This window comes from Hemibagrus wyckioides, linkage group LG29, assembly GCF_019097595.1.
Source record: "Hemibagrus wyckioides isolate EC202008001 linkage group LG29, SWU_Hwy_1.0, whole genome shotgun sequence".
NCBI classification, from domain to species: Eukaryota; Metazoa; Chordata; class Actinopteri; order Siluriformes; family Bagridae; genus Hemibagrus; species Hemibagrus wyckioides.
In genome coordinates this window covers 3,601,149-3,617,504 of record NC_080738.1, presented here as the reverse complement: position 1 = coordinate 3,617,504, position 16,356 = coordinate 3,601,149, and the positions used below count along the sequence as shown (strand labels likewise).

At 45.3% G+C, this 16,356-nt stretch overlaps 1 pseudogene; it reads left to right on the top strand.

The window, feature by feature from the left end:
* LOC131348986 (NACHT, LRR and PYD domains-containing protein 3-like) overlaps nt 1-16,356 on the top strand; it is a 333,823-nt pseudogene that overhangs the window by 249,276 nt on the left and 68,191 nt on the right.

The window sequence follows — 16,356 nt, the reverse complement described above, 5'->3', positions numbered from 1 at the left end:
CTGACCACATCCTTTTATCCACTCAGCTACAAGTTACTTCAGGCTTTAATCACATATTTTACAATCCAAAGTCCAATCCTTCAGCATCTACACACAACAGAGATATCATCACACCATCACACTGATTACACAAACACACATCCAGCTGTTGGAGATGTTTATAGTCAATTTTTACCTCCTTATTTTTATATCACATTTGTTTCTGCACAGATGATTGAGTTACAGTTGGAATATTTATCTTTTTTTTTCTTTAAAAATGATTACTTATTTTCATGTCTCTGTTGTTTGTTTGCTAATCTGTGTTTAACTGTAACCATGGTAACAGGTCTGCTGATTGATTTGTTGTTGTAGTGACCCAGTTTTGTATATATGTTGTATACATGTCATTTCCACTGTGTGTAATTACAGAATAAACAGTGAGTGTGAGTGAAACACAACAATTCAGGTGTTTGAGGTGTGTTTGATCACAAACCTTTCTGAAGCAGTAACTGTTCTGTCTCAGTAACATGATCACTTCCTGTCTCTCAGGTGCTGCAGTATTGGGTGTGGAGCTGAACACAGGAAGTTACTGCAAGGAAAATGTTCAACAATTCAATTTAATGAACAATTCAATCTCAACAACTTAATGTAATGCTGTTTGCTTTAAGGATGCAACCTGTGGAGTAAATGTGGTCTCCCAGTCAGGAAATCCAGGATCCAGTTGCAGAGGGAGGTGTTGGTGCCCAGCAGACTCACTAATAGAGAGAAATTGTACCATTGTCAAATAAGTCAAACTTAAAAAAAGTCCTTGTTCATCTTAAGTAGAAGCTGTTTCTCAAAATTATGCCAATTAATTGCTCCCCTTCTTGGGCTGAAGGTCAATCCAGCTTCACTAAAAAGTCTCTCACAGTCCTCTGAGGCAGGGAGGGCTGTGTCCAGCTTAAGTGACAGGTTGGATAAGGCTGGATAAGATGTCAGCATAGTCATACCTTCAGCTGTACATGTTAGGTATGCATCCAGTTGTTTGGATGTCACCTGTGTGCACACATGCTTTATATCAGAGAATAAACCCTCTTCATTGAAAGTGTATGAGGAGTTGTCAGGAGGCTAAAGACTCTCATCATGATCAGGAAGATGTCAGACGTGACAAAGATGATGACGTCAGACACTACATATGACTGGTCTAAGGACGCACTCACGGCGGGTTGATCTGAATCCATTTGCAGAACTTTATTCATAGACAGCAGGCACTTACTCAAAAGCGATGTGGGAAGCAAAAGGGTCAAATGCCGGAAAACAAACACTTAATAACCAAAACCGAATCACAAGATCAAAAGGCATAGTCACAATAGAACAGGCAAGGATCATACACAGAATATCTAGGCAATCTTAGAAAATGCTCAGTAGACTCTAGAGAGGTTAATACTTCGAAGTGAGTGGAGGCCTTTACGGCATTTAAATACCCTAGTAACCGGAAGTCCATTCATGAATTCAAAACTCAGGCGAGGGTGCCCTCTGATGTTTGGGATCTGCATGTTCTGTTACAGAACCCCCCCTCCTAGGAACACCTCCAGGTGTTCGCCGACGCGGGTGCCCCCTAGGGCATGGTGCAGGTCAATTGGGAAAGTCCCAATGAAACTCCTCCAGAAGAGAGGGGTCCAGCATATCGTCAGCGTTAACCCAACAGCATTCCTGGGGGCCATAGCCTCCCAATCTACCAAATACTGCAGGCAATTACCCCGACGACAAGGACCTGGTTCACTAATCATGGGACCAGTGGTGGGTGGCTTGTGGAAGGGCTTCAGCAGGGACACATGAAACGTGGGCGAGATGCGGTATGACATGGGTAGTTCCACGTGGGAAGGATACTGGGTTCACCTGACAAAGAATCTTGAAGGGGCCGATATACACTATATTGCTCAAAAGTATTCGCTCACCCATCCAAATAATCAGAATCAGGTGTTCCAATCACTTCCATGGCCACAGGTGTATAAAATCAAGCACCTAAGCATGCAGACTGTTTTTACAAACATTTGTGAAAGAATGGGTCGCTCTCAGGAGCTCAGTGAATTCCAGCGTGGAACTGTGATAGGATGCCACCTGTGCAACAAATCCAGTCGTGAAATTTCCTCACCCCTAAATATTCCACAGTCAACTGTCAGCTGTATTATAAGAACATGGAAGTGTTTGGGAACGACAGCAACTCAGCCACGAAGTGGTAGGCCACGTAAACTGACGGTCGCCAACTTTCTGCAGAGTCAATCGCTACAGACCTCCAAACTTCATGTGGCCTTCAGATTAGCTCAAGAACAGTGCGCAGAGAGCTTCATGGAATGGGTTTCCATGGCCAAGCAGCTGCATCCAAGCCATGCATCACCAAGTGCAATGCAAATCGTCGGATGCAGTGGTGTAAAGCACGCCGCCACTGGACTCTAGAGCAGTGGAGACGCGTTCTCTGGAGTGACGAATCGCGCTTCTCCATCTGGCAATCTGATGGACAAGTCTGGGTTTGGCGGTTGCCAGGAGAACAGTACTTGTCTGACTGCATTGTGCCAAGTGTAAAGTTTGGTGGAGGGGGGATTATGGTGTGGGGTTGTTTTTCAGGAGCTGGGCTTGGCCCCTTAGTTCCAGTGAAAGGAACTCATACCAAGACATTTTGGACAATTCCATGCTCCCAACTTTGTGGGAACAGTTTGGAGCTGGCCCCTTCCTCTTCCAGCATGACTGTGCACCGGTGCACAAAGCAAGGTTCATAAAGACATGGATGACAGAGTCTGGTGTGGATGAACTTGACTGGCCTGCACAGAGTCCTGACCTCAACCCGATAGAACACCTTTGGGATGAATTAGAGCGGAGACTGAGAGCCAGGCCTTCTCCTCCAACATCAGTGTGTGACCTCACAAATGCGCTCCTAAACCTTGTAGACAGCCTTCCCAGAAGAGTTGAAGCTGTTATAGCTGCAAAGGGTGGACTGACGTCATATTGAACCCTATGGATTAAGACTGGGATGTCACTTAAGTTCATATGCGAGTCAAGGCAGGTGAGCGAATACTTTTGGCAATATAGTGTGTATATATATATATATGCTTTCCTCTGTTTCTTTGCTTACAAGATGTACTGTCTAATGCACTAGAAATCCTTATTTCTTATTATTCTTAATTTCTGAATAATGTATTCCACTTAGAAAAATGCCAGTAGAAGGGCATCTTGAATATCCTGAACCAAAAAGTGAGTCTAATGCTAATCGTGCTACCTGCAGAGTACACCATACTCCTGACCTGGAACAGAGAGGCCACTCATCCCCTGACCTGCACCAGATCGACCAAGCACCCCTGGCCCACACTGGAGTGACCGTGCGTCCCCTGGACCGCACCAAAGACAGACTGTTTCTTCCAAGCTACATCATTTAATAAGCATGACCAGTCTTGATACTTGTGAGTATTTTATTGCATTCATAGAATGTGGACTTCTGTTACTTCTATCGCCGATCTCCGACTCATCCCAGAGATTTCCAGAACACCGGAGGCTGCTCGCTCTGCCCAGCCAGGCGGAAGTGCTCGCAGGCGTAAACAAAGGCGGGGGAAGCGTGGCGGGCTAAGGGCTAAACTAAAGCTTACGCCGCATCGGCTCTCTTTACCCAGCATTTTCCTCGCTAATGTTTGGTCACTGGTCAACAAAATGGACGAGCTACGACTGCACATTTTCAGCAATAAGAGGATTATGGACTCAAACATCATGATTTTCACAGAAACATGGTTGAATAGCGTCATTCCGGATAATGCTATTGAGCTAGCCAAACGCTGTTTTCCGGGCAGACAGGACAGCAGAGGACACCGGTAAGACCAGAGGTGGAGGACTGTGCATTTATATAGACAAAGCTTGGTGTACAGACTCTATTATCACTAGGAGACACTGCTCGCCTAACCTGGAATTTATGTTTAAGTGTAGACTCTTTTATCTGCCCAGAGAATTCACATCAACCATTGTTACTGCTGTGTACATTCCACCAGATGCTAATGCCAAGATTGCAATGAAAGAACTACATGCAGCCATTAGCATGCAACAGTCAACCCATCCAGATGCTGCTTTTATTGTTGCGGGTGACTTTAACCACTCCAGCTTAAAAACAGTGCTCCCTAGATTTCACCAGCACGTTTCCTTCCACACCAGAGGAAATAAAACCCTGGACCATGTTTATTAGAACATACCTGGAGCTTACAATGCTACCCCCCCTCCCCCACCTGGGATAATCGGATCACCTCTCTTTGTTCCTCTCCCTTGAATATTTACCACTCATCCAACGTGTGGGGCCAACAGTAAAGACAATCAAAGTATGGCCAGTGGGGCCAGACACTGAACTTCAGGACCTGTTTCAACACACCGACTGGAGCATGTTTGCCACTCAGGCGATGTGTGGTTCACACTTGGATATTGAAGGCTACGCTTCATCTATACTGGATTACATTAACACCACGACAGACAGCGTCACCACCCAGAAACAGATCACCATGTACCCAAACCAGAAGCCTTGGATGAACAAAGAGGTTCGCCTCTTACTGAAGGCCCGCAACGCTGCCTTTAGATCTGGTGATGCACAGGCCTACAGTACAGACAGGGCCAATCTGAAGCGGGGCATTAAGATGGCCAAGTACTGCTACAAGCTGAGTATTCAAGATCATTTCTCCAACTCCAATCCCCAGCAGATGTGGCAGGGCATTCAGGCCATTAGCAACTACAGGCCCATCAACCCTTCACCCCCGTCTACTGATATCTCCTTTCTCAATGAGCTAAACAACTTCTATGCTCGCTTTGAAAGGGATAATCTGGAGCCAGCAATCAAAATAGAGCCCCCAGCAGACTTCCAGCCACTCACAGTCTCCACTAATGACGTCAGTGCAGTACTAAGCAGGATCAATGCAAGGAAAGCAGCAGGGCCTGATGGTATCCCCGGGCGTGTCCTCAGAGCATGTGCTGGTGAAGATGGTGGAGGTCCTAACAAACTTATTCAACCTGTCTCTAGCTCAAGCTATTATGCCCACCTGCCTTAAGACCACCTCCATTGTGCCTGTACCAAAAACTCCACTGCATCCTGCCTTAATGACTACCGCCCAGTAGCGCTCACCCCCATCATCACTAAGTGCTTTGAGCGGCTGGTCCTGGCACACCTCAAAACCTGTCTTCCTGCCACCCTTGACCCTCGTCAATTTGCTTACCATCAGAACAGAAGCACGGAGGATGCAGTTTCCACAGCGCTGCACTCAGTCCTCTCCCACGTGTGCAATATAGACACCTATGCCAGAATGCTTTTCCTGGACAATGTTAGCGTTTAACACTGACCAAGTTGGTCACCAAACTTGGAGACCTGGGCATCAACGCATCACTTTGCAACTGGCTTCTGGACTTTCTGACCAACAGGCCCCAGCATGTTTGGATAGATCGCCAATGCTCTTCCACCCTCATCCTTGGCACCGCAGTACCACAAGGCTGTGTGCTGAGTCCCTTCCTCTACTCTCTCTTCACCTATGACTGCAAGCCTGTACATAGTTCCAACACAATTATCAAGTTTGCAGATGACACCACGGTGATTGGACTCATCAAAGACAACGATGAGTCAGCTTATAGAGAGGAGGTGGACCGTCTAGCTGAGTGGTGCGCTGGCAACAACCTGCTGCTCAACACTGCGAAGACCAAGGAGCTCATAGTGGACTTCAGGAAGGAGAAAGGTGACACACACACACACACCTATTCATCTCAATGGAGAGGTGGTGGACCATGTCACTAGCTTCAAATTGCAGGGTATCCACATCTCCGAGGATCTCTCCTGGACTACCAACAGCTCCAGTCTGGTCAAGAAGGCTCACCAGCGCCTCTTCTTCCTGAGGGCTCTGAGGAAGAACCATCTCTCTTCAGACATCCTGGTGAACTTCTACCGTTGCACCATCGAGAGCATCCTGACCAGCTGTATCACTGTCTGGTATGGGAACTGCACTGTGTCAGCCCGGAAAGCACTGCAGAGGGTGGTGAAAACTGCCCAACGCATCGTAGGAGTTCCACTTCCTAAGATCGAGGACATTTACAGGAAGTGTTGTCTCACCAGAGCACGCACAATCATAAAGGACTTTTATCACCCTGCCAATAGACTCTTTGCCCTCCTGCCTTCTGGGAGGCGCTACAGGAGCCTCCGGACCAAGACTAGCAGGTTTAGAAACAGCTTTTTCCCCACAGCTGTTTCTTTGCTGAACTCTGCCTCCAACCAATCACACACACATTGACTGAACACATTATTATCAGTGTATATAACCTTTTTCTGTATATAACCCTTTCTGTGTACAGTTTACATATGTGTACTGTTTACATATACAAATTGTTTATCATAGTATACAATATCTTCCTCATTGCACACATCTAAATCATTGCACTCATTGTACATAACTCCTCTGTATACTGTTTACATAATTATTTAATTATTATCATGGTATACAATACCTTCTTTATTGCACCACTACAATCATTTGCTCATTTGCACTCATTGCATTTACTCATTGCAATTACCTCCCACTGTATACTGTTTATATACTGTTATATATGCAAATTATTTATATATTTTTGTATATTGTTTATATATGCAAATTATTTATTGTTATATACTTATTATATATGCTAATTATTCGCACTGCGAAATGCACTTCTGGTTAGATGCTAACTGTATTTCGTTGCCTTGTACCCACATGTGCAGTGACAATAAAGTTGAATATAATTAAATGCTCTAACGCTTTATTGTGGCGGGGGACTTTAATAGTGCCAACCTCAAATGCACAGTGCCAAACTTTTACCAACGCATCAGCTGCCCCACCAGGGGTGAAAGGACACTAGACCACTGCTACACTACAGTCAAAGATGGCTACAAGGCACAATCTCGCCCACCGTTTGGGAAATCCGACCACGCCGCCATCTTCCTCATGCCAAAATATAAACAAAGGCTCAAGCAGGAAGTTCTGGCTTGGAGGGAGATCTTACGCTGGACGGACCAATCGGTGGACGCTCTGCAGGACGCTCTGGACTAACGGCGTTAGCAGCGCTAACAGCGCTACAGGCAGCACACACGAGGAGCATGCTGGAGAGGACAACGCGTTCATCATCTCGGAGCACGACGTGAGGAAGGCATTCAGGAGAGTGAACACCAGGAAGGCAGCAGGAACAGATGGCATCACGGGTCAGGTCCTGAAGGCCTGTGCTGACCAGCTTGCTCCTGGGCTTCAGACGGTCCACCATTGTTCCTGTCCCCAAGAAACCCCAGCCCGCCTGCCTGAACGACTACTGTCCAGTGGCCCTGACCTCAGTGGTGATGAAGTGCTTTGAAAGACTCATCAGAGACTTCATCACTTCTTCCCTACCTGACACCTTGGACCCACTACAGTTCGCCTACCGTCCCAACTGATCTACAGAGGACGTCATCGCACACCTCCATCATGCAGCCCTGAGCCATCTGGACAGCAAAAAGGGGGAATTATGTCAAAATGCTGTTTGTCAACTACACTTCAGCGTTTAACACCATAATTCCCTCCATACTCACCACTAAGCTGGAGATCCTGGGCCTTAGCCCATCCCTGTGTCGGTGAATCTCCAACTTCCTGCGAGACAGACCTCAGGCAGTACGGGTGGGCAACCATGTCTCACCCTCACTCACCCTCAGCACTGGAGCCCCCCAGGGTTGTGTTCTGAGCCCCCTGCTGTACTCTCTGTACACCTTTGACTGTGTGGCCACTTCCAGCTCCACCAACATCGTGAAGTTTGCGGACGATACTGCGGTAGTAGGCCTGATCTCCAATAACGACAAGATGGCCTACCTAGAGGAGATTAAAAACCTGGAGACATGGTGCCAGGTCAACAATCTCCTCCTGAACGTCAGCAAGACTAAGGAGCTGATAGTGGACTTTAGCACAAAGCAGGAGAGGAATTACCAGCCCCTCACCATCAACGGGACCCCAGTGGAGAGAGTGGACAGTTTCCAATACCTAAGTGTCTACATCACGCAGGACCTGACATGGTCCTGTCACGTTAACACCCTGGTGAAGAAGGCCCGGCAGCGTCTTTATCATCTCAGACACCTGAAGGACTTTACACTGCCCTCAAAGGTGCTAAAGACATTCTACACCTGCACCATTGAGAGCATCCTGACGGGAATTATCACTGCCTGGTTTGGGAACAGCACCAAACAGGACAGGCAAGCTCTCCAGATGGTGGTGCGATTAGCTGAGCGCACCATCCGCATGGAGCTTCCTGACCTGGACACCATATACAGCAAGCGGTGCTGGACCAAAGCCAGGAGGATTATGAAGGACCTCAGCCATCCCAACAATGGACTCTTCTCTCTGTTGAGGTCAGGGAAACGTTTCCGTTCCTTGAAGGCGAACACAGAGAGAATGAGGAGGAGCTTCTTCCCGCAGGCCATTCAGGCCTCAACCAGTACACCTAGGATCTGGACTCTCTGGTCTTACCCCCACACAACATAACATAACATTGTACCTCAGCTGATTGTTGCACATGCTAATATTGCACTACATTGTACTCTGCACTACTCTGTACACACAATAACACTCTCACTGTACATCTTCTCTGTACATCTTTGTGTGCACACTGCACTGTCCCTTTACTCCCTGTTACACTGGACATTATATTTTGCCTTATATACACTTCTACAATATATTTATATATTTATCTTACATATGCACATTGTACATACTATACTCTTTTGCAAGACCATATCAATGTTGACCATTTTATCTACATATATTCATATACTGTATCTTCTGTACATTCAGTTGTTTAATGTTACTGTATGAGAAGCGACGTCAGCAGGTGATCATAGGCGGAAGTTGCCAAGTCACCTTTGTGCTATCCACAACTTCTGCTAACCTCAAATGGCCATTCATTTAATTGTTGTTCAGAATATCAGACCAAATGTTCAGATTTTCTGAACAATTTCAAACATATTAGGTTAGGGTTGGGGCATTTTGGACTGCTAATGAACTAACAAGGAAATGTCAATTCACAGATAAATTCACTGGCTCTTAAAGGTGGGGGAGATGTTAAAGAGTGTGTAAAGCGAGTCATGGGTGCAACTTTTACACACTCTCGGGCCAAGAATATCAACATGCGAGGTATAAATGGAAAGATTGGCTATCAGCAGCTGCAGATAAAAGATGTTGTGATTGGTAGGTTTGTCTTGAGACTTACTGACTTCCCCACATACTCACTTTGACCATGCATTTTATATGGCTGGATTAACACTGCATGCCTTGATGGCCAAATATGAAATTTCGCCTATATCAGATTTTTTTTTGATTTTTTGTTTTAGCTGCTGTGCGACGTAATCGCCTAACTCGTGATGCCACTGACCAAGAAATTGAGTCAAGGATAACAGCTTCAAAATGCACCAGATGGGAATGGAGGGCGACGGGAGCGAATGAGGAGAAAGGAGCAGTGATGCGTTTATTAATGTTGAAAGGCTACGCCAAAGTGTAAATATTGCTGCTGTTTGAAGACTGTTCCAGTGCCTTTTTGCACTCAAATTTGATTCACTGTTTTTTTTTTGTTTGTTTTTCTTTCTTCAGAGTTTGAACTTTTCAGGACTGAGTTCCAATGCTAGTTTTACTTTTAAATATGATTTTACCTCTTGAACTATTTATGTTGCAGTCATGTTTAATTTTACAGTTAAATGTGTTTTAAATCTGGTATTTGATTCTGAATAGATTTTGTTTATATATAACTATATTATAATATTATGTGTGTTTAAATATATTTATTTATATAATTTTATATAGGGTAATATATTGTTTAATATATAGCGTTATTTACAATAAATTATTAAATTCAAAATAAATGTTTTTTGTATAATGGTATCATTGTTGTGGCATTTTGAATCTGTGCCAAATATGGCAGATCTTACATATCTTTATTAAGATATATTTTGGGCTGATATCTGGTGCCAGTGCTGAAACTCTTCTGAACCAGCACTCTGGCAAACCAGATATGGGCCAGCAAAGTGGCATGTGGGCCAAGTGTAAGTGCATTGTATGGGCCAGATCTGGGCCAGCTGTATGGCCCAGTGCTGGCCCATGCGTGGCCCACCTCTGTCAAACCAGATATGGGCCAGCAAAGGGCCGTCATTCTTTGCGGCATGTGAGCCAAGTGTAAGTGCATTGTATGGGCCAGGTCTGGGCCAGCTGTATGGGCCAGATCTGGGCCAGCTGTATGGCCCAGTGCTGGCCCATGCATGGCCCACCTCTGTCAAACCAGATATGGGCCAGCAAAGGGCCATCATTCTTTGCGGCATGTGGGCCAAGTGTATGTGCATCGTGTGGGCCAGATCTGGACCAGACCTATTTTGCTATCTGGGAAGGACGTGTTAACAGGTTATGAAAACAGTTCCTACGGCAAAACGGGGACCACTCTCTCAGTTCTCCATCATTCCAGAAGATAACCGGATCATGAATCTGGAGCCATGGAAGTCCTAAGACAACGGGATTGGAAGGCAAAGAGAGGATAAAGCAGTTCAGTTTTTCTCTGTGAAATAGTCTGATCTGTATGTTAACTTAGACAGTGTGGTGAGTGATAAGACCTTTCCCGATGGGCTTGTCATTAATTGCGGTGACTCTTAGCGGTGGGGTACATGGAACGGTGGAGATCTCGAGCTCCCGCACTAATTCAATGTCAATCAGATTCACCGCCACCCTGGAGTCTATCAACGCAGTGACAGAGTAACAACATCATTAAGGAGGAAGAAGGTAGGGAGAGAGACTTTGAAGGCAGGTTTCACAAATTCTACCTGACTTGGTTTCTGTGGGCATTGAAAGACTCGGTGACCCGGCTTTCCGCAGTAGAAACATAGCCATAACTGGGTGCTCCGTTCACGCTCTCCATCTGAGACACGAGATCTCCCGAGTTGCATGGGTTCCGTAATTTCTGCTCTTGGGCTGTGATATTCCAGGGGATGACAGAACATGGAGTCTGATGAGGTAACAGGACGTCGGTGCTGACGGCGGAGATTATCCAGACGCATGGCTGTGGTGATGTTTTGAGACAGGGAGACATTGGTTTGGCGGCATGCCATCTCTGCCTTCAGGTCAACATTTAATCCTTCATGGAAGACTGCCAGTAGAGCCGTCTTGTTCCAGCCTGACTGCGCTGCTAGGGTGCGGAACTTGATTGCGAAATCCACAGCTGTATTTGCGCCTTGGCGTAGTTCAAGCAGCTGCACCGCCATGTCCTTTCCTCCTGCAGGGTATTCGAATACCTCCTTGAGTAGGTTAGCGAAGTAGTCGGCAGAGGTCTTCACCCGAGAATCTGAATCCCACACCGCTGAAGCCCAGTCTAATGTTTTACCCGTCAACAGTGAAAGGATGAAGGTGCACTGGGTAGTTTCGTTGCCGTAGACCTCAAGCTGCTGTGCAAAAAGGTTGTCACACTGGCACAGAAAGCCACGGCAGCGGTCGGCAGCACCATCAAACTTCTCCGGAAGAGCGAGTTGTGGGAAATCCCTGCGGGGAGCCGGTGCAGGTGCAGGATTCTGTGGCTGAGTGTTTCTGGCTTGGAGCTCGGCCACTTGATCTTGATATGCAGGGATCATGTGTCCTTGACGCTCAATAGTGGCCTGTAGTTCTGCTAGATTCTCTGTAGGCGAATGTAGAATAGAAAAGGAAAGAAAACATTTTCTTATTCGACAAGCAAGTTGTCTGTTACAGAACTCGATAGTGATCCAGTGCAATCACACAATCTAGACTATTACAGCATTACAGCACGTCTAAGATCATATTAATTAGGTCTACTGCATCCTCACTGTCTAACCTGGACTTTGTCCTAACTCTGAGCCACTCAACAGCTGACATTTCTCACTTAACATCTGGCTGTGCAGAAGATTTATTCATCTTCTGCACGCGCTTCATGCTCATGAGGGTCGCAGAGTGAACAAGTCAGGAATACACTCTGGATGAAACCCCAGTGCTACACACACACACACACAGACAAACACACACACAAACACAGGGCACAATTTAGTATTAAATCCACACACTGCTCCCATTGTGTGTAAGCTCTATAGAGAGTGTGGTGAAGTCAAGTTCGCCGATGACACGACCGTGGTGGGTCTCATCAGCAAGAACGACGAGTCAGCATACAGAGAGGAGGTGCAGTGGCTAACAGCCTGGTGTAGAGCCAACAACCTGTCTCTGAACGTTGACAAGACTAAAGAGATGCTTGTTGACTTCAGGAGCGCACAGAGTGACCATTCTCCACTGTTTATCGACGAATCCTCTGTGGAGCTCGTCAAGAGTACCAAATTCCTTGGTGTCCATCTGGCAGAGAACTTCACCTGGTCACTCAACACCAGGTCCATCACCAAGAAAGCCCAGCACTGCCTCTACTTCCTGAGGAGACTGAGGACAGCCCATCTCCCTCCCCCATCCTGACTGTGTTCTACAGAGGGACCATCGAGAGCGTCCTGAGCAGCTGCATCACTGCCTAATTTGGGAACTGCACTGACTCAGATCACAAGACCCTTCAGCGGATAGTGAGGACAGCTGAGAAGATCATCGGAGTCTCTCTCCCCTCTATCACGGAAATTTACACTACATGCTGCATCTGCAAAGCTAACAGCATTGTGGATGACCCCACACACCCCTCACACACACTCTTCACCCTCCTGCCACCTGGAAAGAGGTACCGGGGCATTCGGGCCCTCACAACCAGACAACCACAACCAGTTTCTTTCCTCAAGCCACCAGGCCCCTCAACACCCAGGACTGAACTGTACAGAACTCTCTCTCTCTCTCTCACACACACACACACACTCAGGACTGAACTGTACATAACTGTCTGTCTCTCATACACACACAAACACACACACACTCTCTCTCTCTCTCTCACCTGTGTTTACACTCACACACATAACTTATGTTGTTCAATAATTATTGCAGTACCTCAGCCCTTGTGTTTATTATATCTGCTGCTATATTTATACGTATTTATGTTTATTTCTATTTTGCACTACCTCAACCGCTGCTACTGTATTTCTGCACAACACATGTTGTCAGGTCTCAAAGTTGTACATCATTTCATTTTATTTCATTTTATTTACATTTCTTTGCACATGTTCTCTTTTTTCGGCGCTAGTGTCCTGTTTTTCTCTGTTGTCTTTTTGTACTTATTGTTTCTGCTCTGTCTTGTCTTTGCTCTGTTTGCACCTAGCTGCACACTTTGCACTTTATGTGGCTTGGACAAACTTCTGTCCTAGCTCTGTGTTGTTGTTTGTGTTTGATCTTTATGTTGTATGTTTCTGTAGCACCAGGTCCTGGAGAAACGGTGTTTCATTTCACTATGTACTGTGTCAGCTATATGTGGTTGAAATGACAATAAAGCTTCTTGAATCTGGAATCTTGAAGATGTGCCATTTAAAGTCACAGAGATTTTTCTTCATTCTGATATGTGACGTGAACTTGAACTGAAGACGTGTATCTGTAATGATTAGGCATAACATTCTTAGCACTGAGAGCAGCTCAGTGGGGTGCAGACTGCAGCTCTTGTGGGGTGTTCCTGGTCTGCAGTGGTCAGTATCTATCAAAAGTGGTCCAAGGAAGGAACAGTGGTGAACTGGAGATGGGGTCATGGGTCAAGGCTCATTGATGCATGTGGGGAGAGAAGGCTGGCCCGTGTGATCTGATCCAACAGACGAGCTACTGTTGCTCAAATTGCTGAAAAAGTTAATGCTGGTTCTGATAGAAAGGGGTCAGAATACACAGTGCGGGACAGTTTGTTGTGTATGGGGCTGCAGAGCCACAGACCAGTCAGGGTGCCCATGCTGATCCCTGTGCACCACTGAAAGCACCAACAATGGACATGAGAACATCAGAACTGGACCACAGAGCAAGTAGAAGAAGGTGGTCTGATGAATCATGTTTTCTTTTACATCACGTGGATGGCCGGGTGTGTGTGCGTCTCTAATCTGAAGAACAAATGGCACCAGGATGCACTATGGGAGGAAGGCACCCCGGCGCAGGCAGTGTCCTGCTTTGGTCAATGTTCTGCTGGGATACCTTGGGTCCTGCCATCCATGTGGTTGTTACTTTGACACGTTCCACCTCCCTAAGCATTGTTGCAGACCATGTTCATGGAAACGGTATTTTCTGATGGCTGTGTTCTCTTTCAGCAGGATAATGCTCCGTGACACAAAGCAGAAATGGTTCAGGAATGGTTTAATGACCACAACAACCAGTTTGAGGTGTGGAATCCGCCTCCAAATTCCCGAGATCTCAATCCAATCCAGCATCTGTGGGATGTGCATCAAACAAGTCCGATCCATGGAGTCCCCACCTCACAACTTACAGGACGTAAAGGTACCACATGCATGTACCAGATACTACAGCACACCTTCAGGGATCTAGTGGAGTCCATGCCTCAATGGGTCAGGGCTGTTTTGGCAGCAAAAGGTGGACCAACACAATATTATGCAGGTGGTCATAATGTTATGGCTGATCTGTGAATGCTGCTTTTTTTATTTATTTCATAACATGAACTATTCTGCAGAAAGGATCGTATAAATCTGTGTTTGGGCTCCAAGAAGGAGTATTCTCCTAAACCATGCTAACAGTCTAGCATTTCTGTACAATGTTTACATAATAATAATAATAATAATAATAATAATAATAATAATAATAATAATAATAATAATATAGTACTGTTTGTGTGTGTTTTATACTAAATAAAAGTTCACTGTATGATATAAACAGTAAAAAGTGTGTTTTATTCAGCTCCAGTTTTTTCACCTCCAAACCCAAATCTCCATTATGACGTCACCGAGGTTCTTTTCGGGTTGTCTGATTAGAAATGTTATCTATAACTGAATTCACACAAAATATCGAGTTATTTCTTCACCTCAAATGGTCAGTTTCTCTTTCACGCTGGCCGTCACTGTCCAGTACAGTGTGTTTGAGCTAATGCTAATTTCCGTGGGATTTTTACAGCGGCTAGGCTAAATCACTGCTTTCATAGCTTTAACGAGGATCAGGAAAACGTTATAGATAAGAAATGTAAGAAACATGACTAGATAAATACTATTTTTTTTTGTAACACAATTATGAAGCGCAAAAACTCTCACATCGAGGTTTATAAAGCGTTGCTATGGTTACGCAATCCTACCGCCATTTTGATTATCCTCACCACCATTTTGTGACATTCCGCTATAACGGGTGCGCTGTATGTAAAATGGAGGAAGATTAGACCACCGCAAATATCACACACCATAACAGGGTCATTTTTAACAAACTCATTTTACATCCAGGTGAAAGTGGACAGAACCGGGATTTTTTATTATCTCTCTCCTGAACACTTAGCTTTCTGTTTTAGAGAAACGTGGAAATGTTTTAAAAAATAACATGAAATAACCATAAAATCACTGATGTTTCCTGTTTTCTTTTCCAGAATCTAAATAAAAATGAAAGATATTTTAAGCCTTTGGACACACAGGTTCCTGCTGCAGTTATTAGTTGATGCTCTAACGTTATTTCTTTTACAGGAAGTGATGATATGCGAAGTCGCAGCTGTCCTCTTGAAAGGCTACGGCTTGCTCCGGAAGAAACTAGATAAAGTAAGCAGATCACACACACCAGTATCAGCATCTGTCTGTATGTGTCGGTGTAATTTTGCAGGGTTTTTGCCAGTATCCTGCTGACCATCATGACAATGTCTGCTACAGGTCAAAGACACTCAGAGATGGAAGGAGTGGTGCCTTCCTCTGGCTCGACTTCTGTTCTCCTCTGCACCGAATGACGAGCACAGAGAGGCTGTAATTAAGATGGGAGATGATCTCGGTATGGATACACAATAATAGTATTTTTCTAGAATTATCATATCATGATGTGTCATGCATGTAACTGCACTGTGACCTGATTCTCACATGTATCTGCAGCCTCCAGAAATCTGATCTACCCGGCGCATATCTGCTACGTGGTGGCGAAACTGGTGCTGGGTTCACGTAGACACTTCCAGTTGATCAGATATGACAGGTATTGTACATGTGTGTGAGAGAGAGATGTTTTTCTCCAGATTTGTGACTAACACATTGTTCTGTTTGTTCCAGTGTGCCATTTGGCCTGACAGTCTTAGTCAATGCCTTCATGAGAACTGAGATGTATGAATACGTGCTGTGGCTGACCTCAGGACAGGCCCAGCCAAGCTTCCAGGTTGGAATTTATCCTGTTTTCTTTTTCATGGGCACTGATCAGTCAAAACTAACTAATAGACTGATAATGAATGAATTTCTTGTCTCTCTTAGATCTTCAAGTTGTGTGTGGCCAGCAGAAATCTTTTTTTCAGTTCACCTGA